Below are 19,188 nucleotides of genomic sequence, written 5' to 3' on the forward strand. Positions count from 1 at the left end.
CCCAGTTGGTCAGTGGTACAAAAGATGATCACAAAGGACACCTTGGTGATGACACAGAAGGTTTGCCAAGACTGCCTTAGAAGTCCATTTCTCCTGGCCTTTTGACACTAGCTCAAGATGGTTTTAACGGATTTGACTGGGAGCTTTTGAGCAGAGAACTTGGAAGGTTTTCAGATCCAAGTTAGAATGTAACTAAGAACTGGGCTCCAAGGTTTCCAGCTAAGATCTTCCATCTCTAAACGGCAGAGGGGTTAGAGCCTGAGAGGAGGCAGCTTGTTAACAGTTCAAAGTTCATTCTTGGGGGTCCCTTTGAATTGTCTGGAAACAAGGGTCTGAGGGTCTCTTTCCATGAGAATTACTTAGAGTAGAGCTTATGCAAATTCATGATTAACTAGGTGGAGCACATGTTACTCCCATTCTGCAGTTACTCCACTGGCTACGCGTCAATTATTAGACTCAGTTCAAGATTTTGGCTGTCTCACACACAGCTCTTCATGGCCTTGATCCCATGTACTTACGGGACAGCCTCTCCCTATGCTCTGCCATGGCAGCTTTGCTCATCTGAACAGGATCTTCTACGGTCCCAACATGCAAAATCAACAGCTGCCTATATTTATACATTCTCTGTTGTGGACCCCACCTTATGGAATAGCCTTCCTGAAGAAGTCAGGAAAGCTCCCGCTCTCGGCTTTGCCCAAACTACGCAAAACAAAATTATTCAGGAAGGCTTTTCATACGCAAGTAATAATGTTGTACTCTAAGGAAATGGTTCGATGAGATACTTTGGTAAAGGGATAGGGACTGTAGACTATACTACTGTGTAACATCTGTTGCTGCAAGTATGCTTCCATTGAGTAGTTTGTGTCTTAAATTGCTTACAGTTTGTTTCAGCTTTATTTCAGCTCTATCGGAGTTCTGCGTGTTTTCAAATTTTCAATTTACTGTTATTGAATGTTCATCCACGGTCTTCCTGTGCAGTCCCACATGGGACTGCGCACGCGCAGGCCTGCCGATACCGGAGATTTTTATAGCTCAAAGCCACCAGGGGGCGCTCTCGCCTTCCACCGCGCATGCGCGGCCATTTTCCCGCCTAAATGGACTATAGAAGGCGGAGCGCCCCACACATACCCTCAGTTTCCTTTTCGCTGCCGATAGATGAGGTTTTTGGCTCTTCTACTCGTTCGCGATGTCGGATACTGCTCTGTTCAAACGATGCGTCTCCTGTAATCGAAAGATGACCAGGTCAGACGGCCATTCTAATTGCCTTTATTGCCTCGGGGAAACCCATAATACCCAGGCCTGTAAACATTGCCGTGCCTTTACTTCGAAGGCCAGGGCGGAGAGGGCGGACCGTTTGCACGCCTCGCTTTGGCAACGTGCTATGTCTGTTGTGGACCCTCCGGCGAAGGCACCTCCATCTGCTGCGCCTGGATCCACTCCTCGGCCGGCCGAAACCGTGAGCTCGAGGACCCCTCGCGCCTTACCTTCCCCGAGTCATTCGGAGTCGAGACCGAGAGATCGCTCGTCCTCCTCGGTTCGGAGCGCGTCGGAACCAGCACCATCGGTTCCGAAGCTCCCTCGGAGCCGACCACCCTCGACTTCATCTGCCGCACCAGCCTTGGATCGAGCTGCGTCTCGGAGTCGGACACCTTCGGTGTCGAGACCGACGCCTCCACCGTCTCAGGGTGCAGTCGCTTCGGAAACAGCGGGAGAACCATCCGCTCCGTCCGACTCTGACAAAAAGAAGAAGAAGAGAAAACATTCTTCTAAGAGGGACAAGGCGGTTCTGGAGCAGTTACTCTCCTCTCCGTTGCCGACCGCTTCGGGTGCGCTTGGTTCCGACCCACCGGAGAAGAGGCGTAAGGATCCCGACCCGGTTCCTGCCCTGGCGACCTCCTCTCAGGAAGACCCGGTTCCGATGGAGAAGCCCCCGACCCCTACGGGACGTCCGCAATCGACCTCCCATGAATCTGGATCCATCAGATCGGGTCGGAGTTATCGGAGTGGATCGGACCGTCGATACAGCCCGTACCCGACTCGGAGCCGATCGAGGGAGCGATACAGCAGTGGGGGCCGGGCGGCCTCGTACTATCTGGGGGATAGCCCACTCCGATCAGACCGCTCTTTTCGGAGGGACTCGATTTCTCCTTCCTTTCGGATCCGATCCTATGGCGACTCTCGTGGAACCCCACACCTTTCTGAGGTCAGCTACCATCAGGACCGACTGAGGATTTATGAGTCCCCTCTTTCGGATTCACCTGATGCTGAACTTGGCCCGGCGGAAGAACCTTCGCCGACGGACGACTTCAGGGCCTACAATGAATTGCTTCAGCGAATGGCTAAGGCGCTGGATTTGGAAACGACCTCTACGGAGTCGAAGTTTACTGATAAGATCTACCAGCATATCTACTCGGGCTCCACGCCTTCCGTAGCCTTTCCGCTGATCGACGGTTTTGTGGAGTTATGGAAGAAGCTCAATGTCAAGCCTGCTTCTATCCCCGCCACTAACCGGAAAGTGGAAGGCCTTTATCGCACGAAGGACGAGAACCATCCCTTCTTGACGATCCATCCGCCTCCTTCCTCCTTGGTCACTGAGGAGATGCAGGCAAGAGGCAAACAGGGTTCCATGTCGGCTCCTACTGACAAGGACAGTAGAAAAATCGATACCCTGGGGAGAAAATTGTATACCTCTGCCGCATTCGCCATCAAAGTGGCTAACTATGCGGCTATGATGTCGGCTTACCAGCTCTTCCTGTGGAAGAAAGTGGCAGCTTTCCTCCCCAAACTCCCTGAGGATCAGCGGACCCTCCTGCGTGTCATTCAAGAGGAGGCCACCCGCCTCTCAAGACACCAGATTAATACGAGCAGGAGTTTGTCTGATACATCCGCACGTTCCTTGCTCTCTTCAGTGGTTCTGCGATGATTTGCGTGGCTCCGCACGACTGCTCTCCCGCCCGAGACGAGGAACAAAGTGGAGGACTTACCTTTTGAAGGGACGCTCCTTTTTTCTGAGAAGACGGATGAGTATCTGTCAAAAAAGAGAACGGATCGTCTCACGGCACGGTCCTATGGCGTTTTGCACCAGGCTCCTCAGCATCCTGCGAGGCCTTACTTCAGGTCTTCTCATCGGGGCAGATCATATCGGTACCAGCCTTATCAGGGGTATTCGTATCAGTCTCAGAGGAATTACCAGAGCCCTCAACAGTCCTTTTCCAGGCGCAGACAAGGTCACCGTCCCAAGCCTGGTTCTCAGCAACAACAGGCTAAGGACGCCCCCCACGCCCAGAAGCAATTCTGACAATTACAGGGACCTGAGCCTATGTTTGGGTTCAGGCTACATGCTTACTGGAGGGAGTGGCTGTCCATCGGTTCTGATGTTTGGGTTTCTGATATTGTTCAGTATGGTTATAAAGTTGAGTTCGTGAGTTTACCTTACCTGCGTCTCCCTGTCTTTTCTTCAGGACCTCCTCATACGGAGATCTTAACTGAATTGGCCACCCTGATTCAGAAGGGTGCAATTGAAGAGGTGCCCCGTGATCCTGCCCCCTTCGGGTTTTACTCTAACCTGTTTCTGGTGGAAAAGAAAGATGGTGGTCTTCGACCCATTTTGGACCTACGGGCCCTTAATAAACTGATAAAAATTCGAAAATTTAAAATGGTCACTTTGCAAATGGTTCTGACCCTTTTACCTAGACACTTCTGGTTTGCTGTCCTTGATTTGAAGGACGCTTATTTCCATATCTCCATTTTTCCCGAACACAAGAAGTATTTACGTTTTACTTATGATGGTAAAATTTACCAGTATCGGGTTTTACCCTTTGGTTTAGCTACTGCTCCTAGGGTCTTTACGAAATGTATAGCTGTGGTGGTGGCCCATCTGAGGTTACAGGGCTGTCGAATTTTCCCGTACCTGGATGACTGGCTCCTGGTCGGAAGTTCTGCTGATGACGTGTTTACCCAAGTATCCCTGACTTTAGATTTATGTCTTAGGTTAGGTCTTTTCGTTAATCAGAAGAAGTCAAAATTGACCCCAGTACGGTCTGTACAATTTATAGGGGTAGTCTTGGATGGGATCAAGAATGCTGGCTTCCTGCCCTCTGACAGGGCGGCCAGGATTAAGGGCATGGTCCTTCGGCTGCAGCGCTGCCGTTTTCAATCAGCTCATTTTATCCAGACTCTCTTGGGATGTTTGGCCTCTACTACGGCTGTGGTTCCGTTCGCCAGGCTGTTCATGCGGCCATTGCAAATGTGGTTTAATGCCAGTTTTTCTCCCAACTCTGATTCCCAGAACAAACGTTTATCAGTCCCTAGACGGGTGGTGGCCTCGTTAGAATGGTGGCTTGCAGATGCGAATCTATTTAAGGGTGTGGAATTTGGCTATCGTCAAACTCACTTGTCCGTAACCACTGATGCTTCCCTGTTGGGTTGGGGAGCTCACTGTGAGGGTGCTTATGCTCACGGCACATGGTCTCAGGCCGAACGCTCGGAACATATTAATCTCCTTGAGCTTAGGGCTATTTCAAATGCACTGATCTCCTTTTCAGATACCGTGCGCAACAAATCAGTGCAAGTGTTGACGGACAACACGACTGCAATGTTTTATGTCAACAAACAGGGTGGCACGGCATCGGCGACCCTTTGTACCGAGGCGATGAAGCTGTGGACTTGGGCCATACAGAACTCGGTATGGCTGAGAGCGGTACACATCCCGGGGGTCGAGAATCTCCAAGCAGATCAGCTGAGCAGACTACACCGGGATGTTCACGAGTGGTCTCTTCGGGACAAGTACCTCGTTCCGATCTTCTCGATGTGGGGTTTCCCGGAACTGGACCTCTTTGCCACACTGGACAATCGCAAGGCCCATCGCTATTGCTCCAGGGGGGGTCTAGGCCCCGGGTCCGATGGGGATGCATTTCAAGTCGAGTGGTCGGGTCCTCTGTGTTATGCATTTCCCCCATTCCCCCTGTTGGCCAGGGTTCTGAGCAAAATCCAAGGGGAGGGGGCGACGGTCATACTGATAGCCCCTTTTTGGCCGAGACAACCTTGGTTTCACACTCTCCTTCGATTGCAGTCGCAGTCGATCAGATTGCCACTCGTTCCGGACCTTCTGTCCTGGGACGGGGTTTTGCATCACGACATTCAACGACTCAAACTGACGGCGTGGCTGATAATTCACAATCGGGGTTTTCTGAAGCTGTAGCTCATGTTTTATTGAATGCTAGACGCCTTTCCACGAGACAGTCCTACGCATTCAAATGGGAACGCTTTTCTGGGTGGTGCCGCAGCCGGAATCTGGACCCTTTCTCTTCCTCCTTGCCTGAGGTTTTGGAATTCCTTTGGGAGATTAAATTAGGGGGTTTGGCCAATAGTTCTGTTAAGGTATATTTGGCAGCAATTTCGGCATTCCATCCTCCTATAGACGAGAAATCAGTCTTCTCCCACTACACTTCGAAATTGTTTCTCCGGGGACTGAATAATTTGTACCCCCCTGTTCGGGCTATTGTCCCTCAGTGGTCTTTACCGCTAGTCTTGACTAGATTGATGTCTAAACCTTTTGAACCTCTAGCTACCTGTCCTTTACGCTACCTTACTTTGAAGGTGGCTTTCTTGGTGGCGATCACTTCAGCCAGAAGGGTGGGGGAATTGGCTGCGCTTTCGTCAGAACCCCCCTATTTGAAGTTTCATGCAGACAAGGTGGTCTTACGGACTAAAGTTGACTTTTTACCTAAGGTGGTGTCTCAGTTTCATTTGTCTCAGGACATTACCTTACCTGTTTTTTTCCCGATGCAGTCTTCTGATGCGGAGAGGGCCCTCCATTCGTTGGACGTGCGCAGGGCTCTTCTCTTTTACTTGGATCGTACCAAGCCTTTTCGTTTGGATTCTAATTTGTTTGTCTGTTTTGCAGGAAAAAGAGGGGAAAGAAAGCGACATCTCAGTCTATTGCGAGATGGGTTGTTCAAACAGTTTTAACATGTTATGATTCTGCCCATTTACCTTGTCCTTTAGAGGTGCATGCCCATTCCACTAGGTCCTTGGCGTCATCTGCGGCTCTGCTGAGAGGTGTTCCTCTGCATGACATCTGTAGAGCGGCGACGTGGGCTTCAGCGGATACCTTTATCAAGCATTATGCGCTGGACGTCCTGGACCGGAAGGAGACTGCAGTGGGCACCGCAGTGTTGCATTCTATTTTTGAGTGACTGTACTGTGGCACCTCCACCCAGGTATTAAGCTTTATAATCTCCCATGTGGGACTGCACAGGAAGACCGTGGATGAAAAACAGGTTTCGCTTACCGTAACTGTTGTTCATCTAGGTCTTCCGTGCAGGCACACATGCCCTCCCTCCTTCCTCGCTGTATGGTGAAAATTGAGAGTAGTACGGCGGCGAAAGGGGAACTGAGGGTATGTGTGGGGCGCTCCGCCTTCTATAGTCCATTTAGGCGGGAAAATGGCCGCGCATGCGCGGTGGAAGGCGAGAGCGCCCCCTGGTGGCTTTGAGCTATAAAAATCTCCGGTATCGGCAGGCCTGCGCGTGCGCAGTCCCATGTGTGCCTGCACGGAAGACCTAGATGAACAACAGTTACGGTAAGCGAAACCTGTTTTTCCAGCTGTTGATCATATTGACTTACACTGTAATCCACCTTGAGTCTCAGTAAGAAAGGCGGACTATAAATCATGTTAATAAACTATTGGACAAGAGCGCACAAGAGGCATTGAAGCAACATGCAAAGACAGCCAAGAGGAAGATAAAACAAGATCCGTTAGAGAATTGCTAAGCTTTCATCCTTTCCCTCTTTCATGTGAAAGACTCAAGCATTCAACATGGTTTCCAAATATGCAGATAATACCATAAACATTAAAACAACAGATTCAAACAAAACAGCGCAACAGAAGGTCAGTTTCCATCAAATTCCGCTTTAATCTCTTTTTTTCCTAACGATTGCTAGACTTGGCACTTCTCTAGGCAGCCTCTTCCAAAGGACTGAATTGATGCCGGGAAAGCCTGAGTAAAAGCTGAAACTGTCCCAATTTCCTTGGCATTCGCACTGTAAGCAGCCCCTGTTGTGCTGAGTGAAGTTGTGCTCAAAGGCTCACACTAGGACGGATTATCCAGCAAGCAAGCAGGTCCCAAGCCGTTAAGAACTTCAAAGGTTAAAACCAGCACTTTGAACTGAATTCAGAAAGAATCCAGCAGCTACTGCAGATGTTTAAAAGATCTGACCAATCTGGCCGAATTCGCTAGCTCCCCTCAGCAACATCTGTGTTCAGTACGCTTTGAAGTTTGAGCTGTCTTCAAAGGCAGCCCCGCATAGAGTGTACATTATAGTAATCTAGTCTCAGGTTTACATAACGGAAGCGTTAGACCTCAGACCTCAGAGATGGGAACAGGTCCGAGAGAAACATCGGCCGTTTTCACACTGCTTACCGGCCATGGAACATAATGCTGAGCTCCTGAAATGACAGCGGCTTCCAGGTGCGATTTTGCCGGGAAGATGCTGTCGTTCCCGGAACTCGGTGCAATGTTCCGTGGCCGGTAAGCAGTGTGAAAATGGCCATCTTCAGAAACTGGGTGCATTCGGAGGGTGCTTTTTTTCTTATTTCCAATGCAGCAGGAATAAAGCAAGACAAGACAGTGTGTATGTGTGGCTTTCTTCTCGCTGTTCCTGAGACAATCTGGTTTTGCTCTGTGCCTGTAATCAGCTGGCCGCTAACAGCATAATTCTAAGCAGCTCCAACCTTTTGAAGTCCACGGGCTTAGAAGGATGAAACTCCACTTGGATGGCATTGTAAGGCTTCGGGGAACCATCATAGCTGAGGAAAGACAGCACGTTTATTTGCTTTTACAACCGGTCTCTACTGCGCACTGCTGCCTGGCTGTGTCTGTTATGTTGTAACACTTATCTTGTGTGTTTACCTTCTACAAATAGCTGCTCTCGAAAAACAAGCTTATAAACTGTTCATTCTTTCCTATCTCCCACCAAAATGATGGTGGAGTTACAGCACCTTTCCATCGAGGAAACGCTGAAGCGTCTCACGCTTTTTAGATTACCAAAAAGGCAACTGAAGGGTATAATGATAGAAGACTCTTCGAGTCTGCATGATGTAAGGAAAATGCGTGGAACAACTTTTGTTCCTCTTCTGCAATGGATCGTCCTATGAAACTGATTGGCAGTAGATTAAAGGACAGACGAAAGGAAGTACGTGACTTGACAATGGCTGTTGGGTCCCAGACCAAAACTACCATGTGCCATGGTTTAACTTGGCTGAGTTGTCTTCTCTTGATCTCAGATAGAGAAGAGTGGGGGTTAAGGACCAATGGATTCCACTTCCTCTGCCCTAGCTCTACTCCCTTTCGTGTTGGGACTCAGAGCTGGTATATTTTCCTTTAAAGGCTCTAGCAATGCCTGGGGCATGCCCAGTGTCCTCCTATCCAGAACTCGGATATTGCCAAGCCTGTGAGGGACCAATACCAGCCTTGACGGGGCCCCCCACCTGCTGCTCCCCTTCCCTGCCCCAAAGGAGGCGCCATCATCTGCTTGTCAGACAACTCATGGTTAAAGGGCCAGCTGTCACAGACATGTTCATCTTTATAGGTTGCACCTGTGTCCCCATGGGGTCTGGTCGATGCTGACTTTAGTGCTGTGGGGTGCCAAGAAGCTCTGGTTTTACCCCTCCCAACAAGGGGGCTAGACAGATTTAAGGATAAGTCTGTTATTGGATATTAGCCACAGCAGATGAAGAGTGTCCCCCCATGGTACTCAATAAATCTCAATCTCAAAGAGGAATATAGATTATTTCAATCAATGCAAAAAGTGAAAACGTGCTAAAGTGCTAATAATACAATCCGTCTACTTCATAAATATCTAATGCTACATACAATGAATAAATAACATTGAGTTATAATGGCTGAGATACAGAATGTCAATACATATGATCACGTGCCAGCCACAGTCACAGCTGGTTAAAGGAAGTATGCAAAAATAACTTTAATTGTTTTGGCATTAACAGCTGGTATTTCTTGTGTTTTTCAATTGTTAATGCCAAAACATTAAAAAACGACTTACCTCAGATCCAGGAAGACGCAGTAAATCGGAGAATCTTCCTATCCTGAAGTAGGAGAGAAGAAACAACAGTTATTTTGTCGATATATAACAGATATTTTGCATACTTTATGTTCCTTTAACCAGCTGTGATTGTGGCTGGCGTGTTATCATATGTATCATTCTGTATCTCAGCCATCATAACTCATGTTACTTATTCACTATTTACTCATTGTATGTAGAATTAGATATTTATGAAGTAGACTGATAGTATTAGTAGCACTTTAGCAAGTTTGCACTTTTTGCATTGATCGAAATAATCTATATTCCTATTTGAGACTAAGATTTATTGAGTACCATGGGGGGATACCCTTTTAATCTGATTTGTTTCCACAGTAGCTTCTGGTTGGTGGTTTTTTATTAGCCACAGCGGCCGAATGGAAGCTCCGGGTTCAGAGGCAGAATGGCTGCAAATGTCAGGTGCTAGGCAGAAGTCTGTGGGGAAGAGCTGTTGGCTGTGGTCCCTGCCTTTGGGCTTCCCTGTCGCAGCAGACTGGCCACTGCTGGAAACCACTGAACCACTGGGCAGATCCATCAGGGTTCCTCTTCGGTCCATGCCCTTCTGAAAGTGACATAACTGGAACGGAGCCACCTGTGCTGCAGATTGGGATCATAGCTCAGGGCCAAACTACACGTGACGAATGACACAGGTTGGACACTTGTCAGCTTCCCTCAAGTTTTGATGGGAAATGTAGGCAGCTTGGCGGAATGTTGGACAAGTGACAGTCGAAAAGCCCATTGGACAGCAGTCGGAGAACCAAGCTGCAAGATCAGGACGCCTACATTTCCCATCAAAACTTGAGGGAAGCTGACAAGTGTCCAACCTGTGTCAGGCGTCACTTGTAGCTTGACCCTCAGTCTAGCTGCTAAGGCAGAATTGGGCATAAATGTCCACCCAAAGTTTCCATGGGAAACATGTCTACATGAAGGCATGAAACTGTTTTCTGGAGAAAAACATTGAGAAAAACCAAGCAACTCTGTGAGAACAGTAGAGTCTCAGACCAAGGCAGTCATCTGATTTCACACTGGGATTCAGACCCTCTGCACGGCTGTTATGAGGTGACAGGCTTGTCGGGTCCTAACCTGGAGTTGCCCAATGAGGATTTAAAACTCTACAATGAACGGAGACGAAGTTGTTCAGCAAAGTGACCTGCTTGCTATTCAAACTGCTGGTTCCAGCGTTTTGAGTTCTTCCCTCAGAGTCCGTTGGAACTGCTGGAGACTTCCCTGAAAAGCTCACTGGGTACCTCAGTGGGCCCCTGCCCAAAACTAACTTAAGCAGTTGCGAAAATGCTCATTCTCTCTGGATTTGCTTGTAGTAGCCCAAACTGTGGACAGTGTTGGACTTAACAGTTGGGGAATGTCTGTGAAGCTCAATATTGAATCAAAATGGCATTGTGTTTACACACCACTTCTTTTGGTATTATCAATAATACAGAAAGTACGAGGTTATTTTTTCTAAGCGAGTCAAGCATAATCTGAACATTCAAAACGACTACAATTCTTTGCCAAAAATGTAAGTTATCTGCCACATTTTAAATGTACTGAGTTTTGTTCTAGCTCTAAATCAGGAATATGAGCCTAACTCCTGTGCCAACTAGAAAAGAGCAAGAGTCCAGTAGCACCTATAAGAATAACTACATTTGTGGTAGGGTATGAGCTTTCGTGAGCCACAGCTCACTTCTTTTATATCTGAAGAAGTGAACTGTGACTCATGAAAGCTCATACCCTACCACAAATGTTGTTAGTCTTATAGATGCTACTGGACTCTTGCAACAGAAGATACAGAAGAAGTGAGCTGTGGCTCACAAAAGCTCATACCCTACCACAAATGTTGTTAGTCTTACAGGTGCTACTGGACTCTGGCAACAGAAGAGACAGAAGAAGTGAGCTGTGGCTCACGAAAGCTCATACCCTACCACAAATGTTGTTAGTCTTATAGGGGCTACTGGACTCTTACTCTTTTCTACTGGTACAGACAGAATAACTTGGCTATGTATCTTGATCTGTCTCTTGTACCAAGAACGTTTAGGTGGCATTGCCAAGTGCAGTCCAGTGCCTGAATGCAGGACATGGGGTGGCAGGCTGAAGTGCCCTCAAACCTTTGCCTAACTACCAGCACAACTGGCTTTGCCTGCCTGCTGCATTCCTGGGAGCTCCATAGCCAATCAAACATCACAATTATGTGCCTCAACAACACCTCTGTGTTAACCAGGCAGGGGCAACACCCTCACGGTGGCATTCCTGCTGTTTATGAAAGAGGTTCATGTCCTACCTTGGCAGCATGCCATGACTATAAAGAATATGTCACCTTCACTTTGGTGCCCATCTGCTTCCCAGCAGAGACTTTCCATGGGGCCCAGTGAGCAGGAACGTGTGTATGGAAACCAGCTGCTTCTCGGGAGAAGGGTAACAATCCTGCGTTGGTGTCAATGATTTGGAGAGCCACACTGGAATGTACGTGCATGTAAATGCATCTGAGTGGGACTGGGAAGTGAGTTCAAATCTCCACTCAACCACGGAGCTTACGTGGGTTACTTTGGGTTCAGTTGTTGAGGCTGTTTTGAGGATGATATAGGGGAGGGGAGAACTGTGCCTGCCGCCCTGCGTAGCCTGCGAAAAGGCAGAATAAAATGCGATAGACATAACAAGCTTCCACTAGGAAAAGTTTTGGAAGTTGGGGCTGTGACTCTACGAGCCACGCCTGCAACACCCCAACTACGTAGCGATTGGAGCAGGCACTACAAAGACAGCCATGTGCGGGCCCAAGCCCATGACACGGTGCTTGCCTGGAACCCAGAGCGCCCAGCCAGTTTGCTAAGCATCAACAAGCTCTTTGTGGACCCAGGGCTTCATTTCTCAGTGTGAAATCCTTGCCCTTGGGCTTCCAGAAGAATAGATTGCCAAGAGACATATGCGCAATCCAGCAGTGTGATGAGTGGTGCACAGCTCAGTCTGTGTAGCTGTCTGACCCTTTGCATCCCGGGATACCTTTTGTTACGCAGAGCCCCTTCGATATCCCATCCAGCCCAATGTTTCCTAGGCCGGCTGTCATTGGTTTTCTTCACCAGGACATCTGATTGTCCTCCCCCTCCTGCTTCACCTAGATTACTATTTACAAAGTAGGTATAGCAGCAATGACCACGTACTAGCCTTGCTAACAGTCACAATGTATGTACTAATACAATACATAAACTCAACACACAGTAAAATGCATGTACAATGAACAATTATCAATGCAATAAACAATACAATTAATTCTACACTTCACTTGTGGAAAACCATTCATACAATTGCTAAAATGCAGGTACCTCAAGATAATAAAGTGCTGGTGCTACCAATTGCTACATGAATTCATTGCACACATAACTATTAAAGTGCAAGCGCATAGTAACAACCCAGCATATTTCTATTCCACAGGTCCTGGATAGCAAAAGTCCAATTAGACTTTTTACTGTGTATTGAGTGTATGTATTGTATTAGTAAATACATTGTGATTGTTAGCAAGGCTAGTACGTGGTCATTGCTGCTATACCTACTTTGTAAATACCTCTCTTTATTCTCTTTTTTTGCTGCTCACGTAGATTAATGGCACAGATTCATGGTAACTGGTTTGGGGATGAGGAGAGAGGTTTTTAAGCATTGGGAACCTCATGCTGTAGTGCTAACATCATGAGCTGGATGTAAACCCTGATGCAGGATGGTTTTGGAGAACCCTCTGCCTCCTTCCCATTGTGACATCCAAGATGAGAACAGGTGAGAACAGGTGTAAGTGAACCAGCCTCAACATTTATGGATCGGTGCACGTTGTGGAACGAGTTCAAATGAAGCTTCCCATCTCTTGTTTCTGGAAGCTTTATGGCAAATGGCAGAGCCACGGCGGCAGCTTTCTCCATTGTCAGCTTTCATGCTGGGCATAGCTACCTATACCTGTAATGTTTCCACCTGTCAAACAGGTTCAAAGGCACAGGAGACTTGCAAGAAGAAAAAGGTGGAATTCCTGTTGAATAATTGCCGCTGTTGTAAGTCTGCATGGCTTGGGGGAGTGGGAGGAGAAGAGCCCTCCCGCAGTGTAGGCTGGGTGGCTGCCTGCATGGAATGGAGGTGAACGAGGAGGAGCAGATTCACCTGTGGGTTATACCATGTGATCACCGATTCTCACCTGTCCTAAGTAGTAATTAAAACGATTTGGCTTCAAGATGGTGGCATTAAAAAGTCAGTAGTAGGGCATGCATAGGACCTCAGGCATGTTCCTCAGTAAGTTTCTGTATGCTTAGAGGGAGGGGCCCTCTGCATGCTGAAGGTCCCAGGTTCTATCCCCGGCATCTCCAGGTAAAAGGATCAGGCAGCAGGTGATGTGAAAGACTTCTATTGAAGACCTGGGAGAGTTGTTGCTATTCTGAATAGACAAAACTGACTTTATGGGCTGGGGCTCAACGGGAGAGCCTCTGCTTTGCACTCCGAAGGTCCCAGGTTCAATTCCCAACATTTCCAGCTAAAAGAGTCAGGCCGTAAATGACGTGAAAGATGGCTGCCTGAAGCCCTGGGCAGGTGCCGTAAGCCTGAGTAGGTCCTTCATGGACCGAGGGTCTGATTCAATGTAAGGTGGCAGCCGGTGTTCATATTCCTTTGCTGAATGTCAATTTGTACCTATCAGTTTTTGTCAGACTGGGCTCTTCTCTTTTCAAAGCATTAACTCCTGAGACCCAGTGCGGTGTAGTGTTTAGAGCAGTATTTCCCAATCTTTCTTTCCATGGAGGAACCCCTCGAATAATTTTTCAAGTCCTGAGGAACCCCTCCCAATGAAAACTTTTAACAGGATAGAAAAAAGTTGATGGTGGGGAGTGCAATTCAATTACTGCTAAATTATGGTTATTCTTAGTTGTTCGTTTATAGTTTGCCTTTCTCACTGAGACAATTGTTAGAAAAGTGCAAGTGTCCAGTAGCACATATAAGACTCACAAAATTTGTGGTAGGATATGAGCTTTCATGACTCACCGCTCACTTTTTTTTCTGTATTAAAATTTTCTTTATTTAAACTCAAAACTACACACACCACAACACAATAAACAACAAACATAGAGAACAAGAAAAAACACACCGTTCTAAACATAACGCACTAACAATACATATATCTATAAAATTAAGAGGAAAAGAAAAAAGAAAACACCCCCCCCAAAATTACACTACAAGTTGAGTTCCAATTTTCTCTGCAACAAGTATATATCATTTCTAGAGTCCCACTTATTCTAAGTTAGTCACAAAACCCGTCTTTTTTCTATTGTTCCTGTTTCTTAATCCATAAATCCAGATATCACCAAATCCTTGTTATCCATTTCATGCAAAAAGTCCATTAACAGTTTCCATTAAGTCAAGAAGTTAACTAATGTCCTTTCTCTAATTAATGCAGTAAGTTTTGCCATTAACGCAAACTCCAAAACTTTTGTCAACCATTCCTCCACAGTAGGCAATGTTGTCGTTTTCCACTTTTGTGCATAAAGTACTCTTGCTGCTGTAATAAAGTATAAAAACAGTGTTCTAAAACTTTTTTCCAACGGACTGTCCATTATTCCCAACAGAAAAGTGAGTTGTGACTCCTGAAAGCTCATACCCTACCACCAATTTTGTTTAGTTTCATTTGCTCTTTTCTACTGCTTCAGACAGACTAACACAGCTACCCATCTTGATCTAGGACAATTATTGTCATTTATATTATCCATGCTCCGTAACAGTACGAAACAAACACAGACACAATACCACTAAATATAACATTAAACACTGCAATATATGAGGGATATTTGGATTTTTTGTGGAATTTCATATTTTTTTTACTTATTCCATGATTTCTTGCAGAACTCTAACCCTGTGTTTCCCAACAAGGGTTCTGAAGGACATCATGTCCTGCAGAACCCTGGTTGGGAAACACTGTGTCAGAGTATCAGACTAGAATTTGGGAGATCAAATTGAATTCTCACTCTGTCACTGAAGTTTGTTGGGTGACACACTCTTAGCCTAGCCAACCTCACAGGCTTGTGAGGTTAAAAAGTAGAGGAGAACTATGTCAGCCGCTTGGGGTCCCTACAGGGAATTAAGGAAGGGTATAAATGAAGTAAGTAAATATAAACACATGCAGCAGAGGTTGAAGTCCACAAGGGACTCCTCTAGGAGGTACGAAGCTGCAGCTTGAGAGGTTCCAGCCTGTCCCTAGCAGAGCTCTACCTAGGGGAGCACTTCATCGAGATGAGATCTTTCCTTCCCGGCGCCACGGCTTTTCTAACTTCAGCGAAGAAGATTCCCATGGGCTTTCCATCCAGCTCCTAGGAAGACTTCAGGCAATGTGTAGATTTTGACCCCAAAGGAGCATGCCACGGATATTTGGCAGTGTGTGTCAGATGGCAGGTTGGGATGCAGGGCGTCAGGCACTGCCTTATTTGTATTTGCTCCGTTAATGGAGTTGCATGTCGGACGAGGAAAAACAACTGAGGAAAGAGACGGGAGAACAGTCTGGTATGTTCTTGATTATCCCCCCGCCCTTCGCTCAAAAACTACAAATAGGCTGGGGGGAAACAAGCGGCCCCACCAGTGCGATGCTACTTTTAAAATGATAAATATCACGTCTGCAACCTGCTATAATTTTAGGTCACCCACAAGCATGACCTGAATTCTGAGCATGGGGGCATCAGGGCAGGTATAAAATTAGAGGCATTATTTTCAGAATGTGGCAGGTCCGTAGAGTATAGAATGAGGCGTGTAATTTGGAGGGTTGCTTGATTTTTTTTAATGTTCTGTCAACTGCATAAGGATTCAAATTTTGCTGGAACTCTTGCAGATGCCAAATGCAGGGCTACCCAACCCTGCCGATGCTGGTATAACTTCACACACACACCCCTCAGTATGTATCCTGTTTTTGCTCAGCAGAGAAGAATAAATTGAAGATCCCATGCCAGAGCACAGAACTACAGCAATGACATTGGGGTCCACAGCAGCCCTAACCCCAAGCCAGCCACGAATTATGGTGTCATGCCAAGACTGGAAATCCACAGTTCGGGGGAAAGATTATAAGCAAAGAGTACTGAACAAATATTTATAAATAGAGAATAAAGTGCAAAATGTTCAGGTGGTATGCTAGATTGGCAATACAATCTTATCCAATAAATACATTCATTATATTCCAGAAAATACCCACATGTAACAATAAATAGTCTACAGCAGAATAAATGTCCATGTACAAAAATATATGTTACAAAATGGAAGCAATGGGCAGAAAGTTCATGAAAGTCAAAAGGACATAAGTCCAACTGCACATATCAGAGTCATGCTTCTCTCTGTTCTCTTCTAGATGCGTGGAAAGGAGGTGCTCCCGAAAGGAATGTGCAAATCCAACAGGTAAGTATGTGGCGATATAATTCTGTCTTGCTGTTTTCTCTTTACAGGTGGACCCAAATCATGCAGGAAAAAATACCTTCATGGACCCAAGGGGCCGGCTATTTTAAACTTGTTTCGTTTACATAACTTCATCAGGGGTCATCTGACCCACCATGTGTCACCAGACACGCTTGAAAGCTCCTGTGGCATGAAAGCTGAGGCAGCCGTGGCTCCTGACATTGGCCAAATGTAGATACCTCAGAGAGAGGAGGGAACACAGCGTCTGTCACCTGTCACTGTAGGGTTGCCAGGTCCAGGTTGGGAAATTCCTGGAGATTTGGGGGGTGGAGCCTGGAGAGGGCGAGGTTTGGGGAGGGAAGGGGCCTCAGAATGCCATAGAGTCCACCCTTCACAGCAGCCATTTTCTCCAGGGGAACTGATCTCTGTCACCTGGAGATCAGTTGTAATTCCTGGAGATCTCCAGCCACCACCTGGAGGCTGGCAGCCCTATGTCACTGTGAGCAAGGCTCAGTTAGGAACAAGTGAAACCCTGATTATTTTGTAATTTATGTAGAAAGTTTGAAGCGACTCACAACTCAAGCAATACAACAAAACCGAAACTGCCATTCATAACACAGGAACCAGGTCAGAAGCAGACTGTAAGAACCACTGGAAAAGATGGAAACTGGCAGCCTGGCTAAAAATAAATGTTTTGGCTTGGTTCCTACAGGAGAGTAGGGAGGGCATTCTAAAGGCAAGGGGCCACCACTGAAAATGCCCTGTCACTACCTTCCTCACCTCTGCAGGTGGGAGCAGAGCAAGCATTTGTGCACAGCTTGGGAGCAAGATCTTGCCTGGTGGGCTGGACAAAGGTAGGATGTCCAAAAGCACTTCCACGCTGGAGTTTGGGTCTTGATGTGGGTTCACCAGGAGTAGCTCTTTTCCAGGGAAAGGGGAGGCAGACACCGATCGTGCCACCAGAAAACACACAGCAGCACAGCCCCAAAACTTTCCCTTTCAGCTCCACAACAGCTTGCTGGGGGTGAACACCTTGAGCCAAACGTTCGGGGAATGCAAAGCAGGAAGGCAAAGCACCCTCTTCCGCCCAGCAAGAGCTGCAAAAGAGAATACAGCCCACACCTTGGCCACTAAGGGGCAGTCTCCCAACCATGCACCCAACAGTACACAGGAACGAGAGGCAGCTGGGATGGTCCCACGAGCCATATGGACTGGGGCAGGGAAGTCGTTCAAGAAAGGCATTGCACGGTGGGAAGATGTGGTTGGGACATGCCCAGGATTCTCAGTTCCAGCACTGGGGGAGTGAGCTAGCAGTCAGCCCAGGAAGGCGCTCCAGACACAGCCACTGGCGTGGGCCTCCCTTGCTGAGTGGCTGCCTCCTATACCCAGGGCTTTTTTTCAGCAGGAACGCAGTGGGACGGAGTTCCGGCACCTCTTGAAAATGGTCACATGGCTGGTGGCCCCGCCCCCTGATCTCCAAACAGAGGTGAGTTGAGATTGCCCACCGCTGAGCGGTGCAGAGGGTGATCTCAATTCCCCTCTGCCTGGAGATCAGGGGGCGGGGCCACTAGCCATGTGACCTTTTTTGCTGAGGGCGATTTAAACTTTAACGCCCCTTTTGTTACAGCTGACACAAAGTGACATCATTGTGCGTTCCTGGGAGCGTGCGTGCACTTTACGCGTGCGCATGTGGTACCAGGGGTACCACCTCCCACCAGGAGTTGCTTCCTGTGCTGGCAGCCCACTGAGTTCCACCACCTCTTTTCCCAGAAAAAAAGCCCTGGATATACCAATCTTTTGGGCCAACACTCCTTTGCTGTGTTCCTGACACTCACAATCGCCATAACTCTTGCACTTTGTCTGCCTACTCCCCCCTGCCAAAAGCTGGCTTATTTGATACTATGCGTGATAGTACCCCTTGCAAGAGCTTGTACGCACAAGCACTAGATGCCCCTCTCTGTGCAGAGTGAGTGAGTGAGTGAGTGTGTGTGTGTGTGTGTGTGAGAACCCTGTCTATCAAATCCAATCAGACAGACACCCACATTTACTGAACAGCTTCAAACATGCGAGCAGCAAATTGGAGGAAAGGGATTGCCAACACTTTTGTTCTGGCAAGGTTCCTGTGCTTTTGCAGTGGGCACTAACAGGCGCAGGAAGAGTACTCTGTGTTAGCGCATGTATGTGAGATGGATGTTAAGCAGCATGCAGTGGTGCAGGGTCCGGGCCGCAAAGTAAGAGCAGCCAGATGCATGCTGGCCACTGCTGCTTGTATTGCAGACGCTGGGCGCTGTGCTGTGAATGGGGTTCAATCCCCTCTGATCAGGGGTCATTTTGTAGAAAAAGAGCTGGAGGAACTCATTAGCATATGCCACACCCCTTGATATCACCGGAAGTGTATCATTAGCATGACTGATTTGCATTTGCCACTCCCCCTGACATCACCTATCCTGGCTGTTTTGGACCCAATCCTGGCCATTCAGGGCCGAAAAGGGGCCCAAAATGGTCAGGACTGGGCTACTGCTGAGCGAGAGAGTGATCCACCACCCGTCAGAGGCCCGATACGGGCCGTTTCGGCCCCAATCCAGGCTGAAACGGGCCCAAAATGGCCAAGAGTAAGGTGGGCGGGGCCACCTGACATGTGACTTCTATGGGGAACTACCGGAACTGCGTTCCTGTGCGTTCCCCCTCGAAATGAGCCCTGCCTCT

Source organism: Eublepharis macularius, chromosome 18, assembly GCF_028583425.1.
Source record: "Eublepharis macularius isolate TG4126 chromosome 18, MPM_Emac_v1.0, whole genome shotgun sequence".
NCBI lineage: Eukaryota > Metazoa > Chordata > Lepidosauria > Squamata > Eublepharidae > Eublepharis > Eublepharis macularius.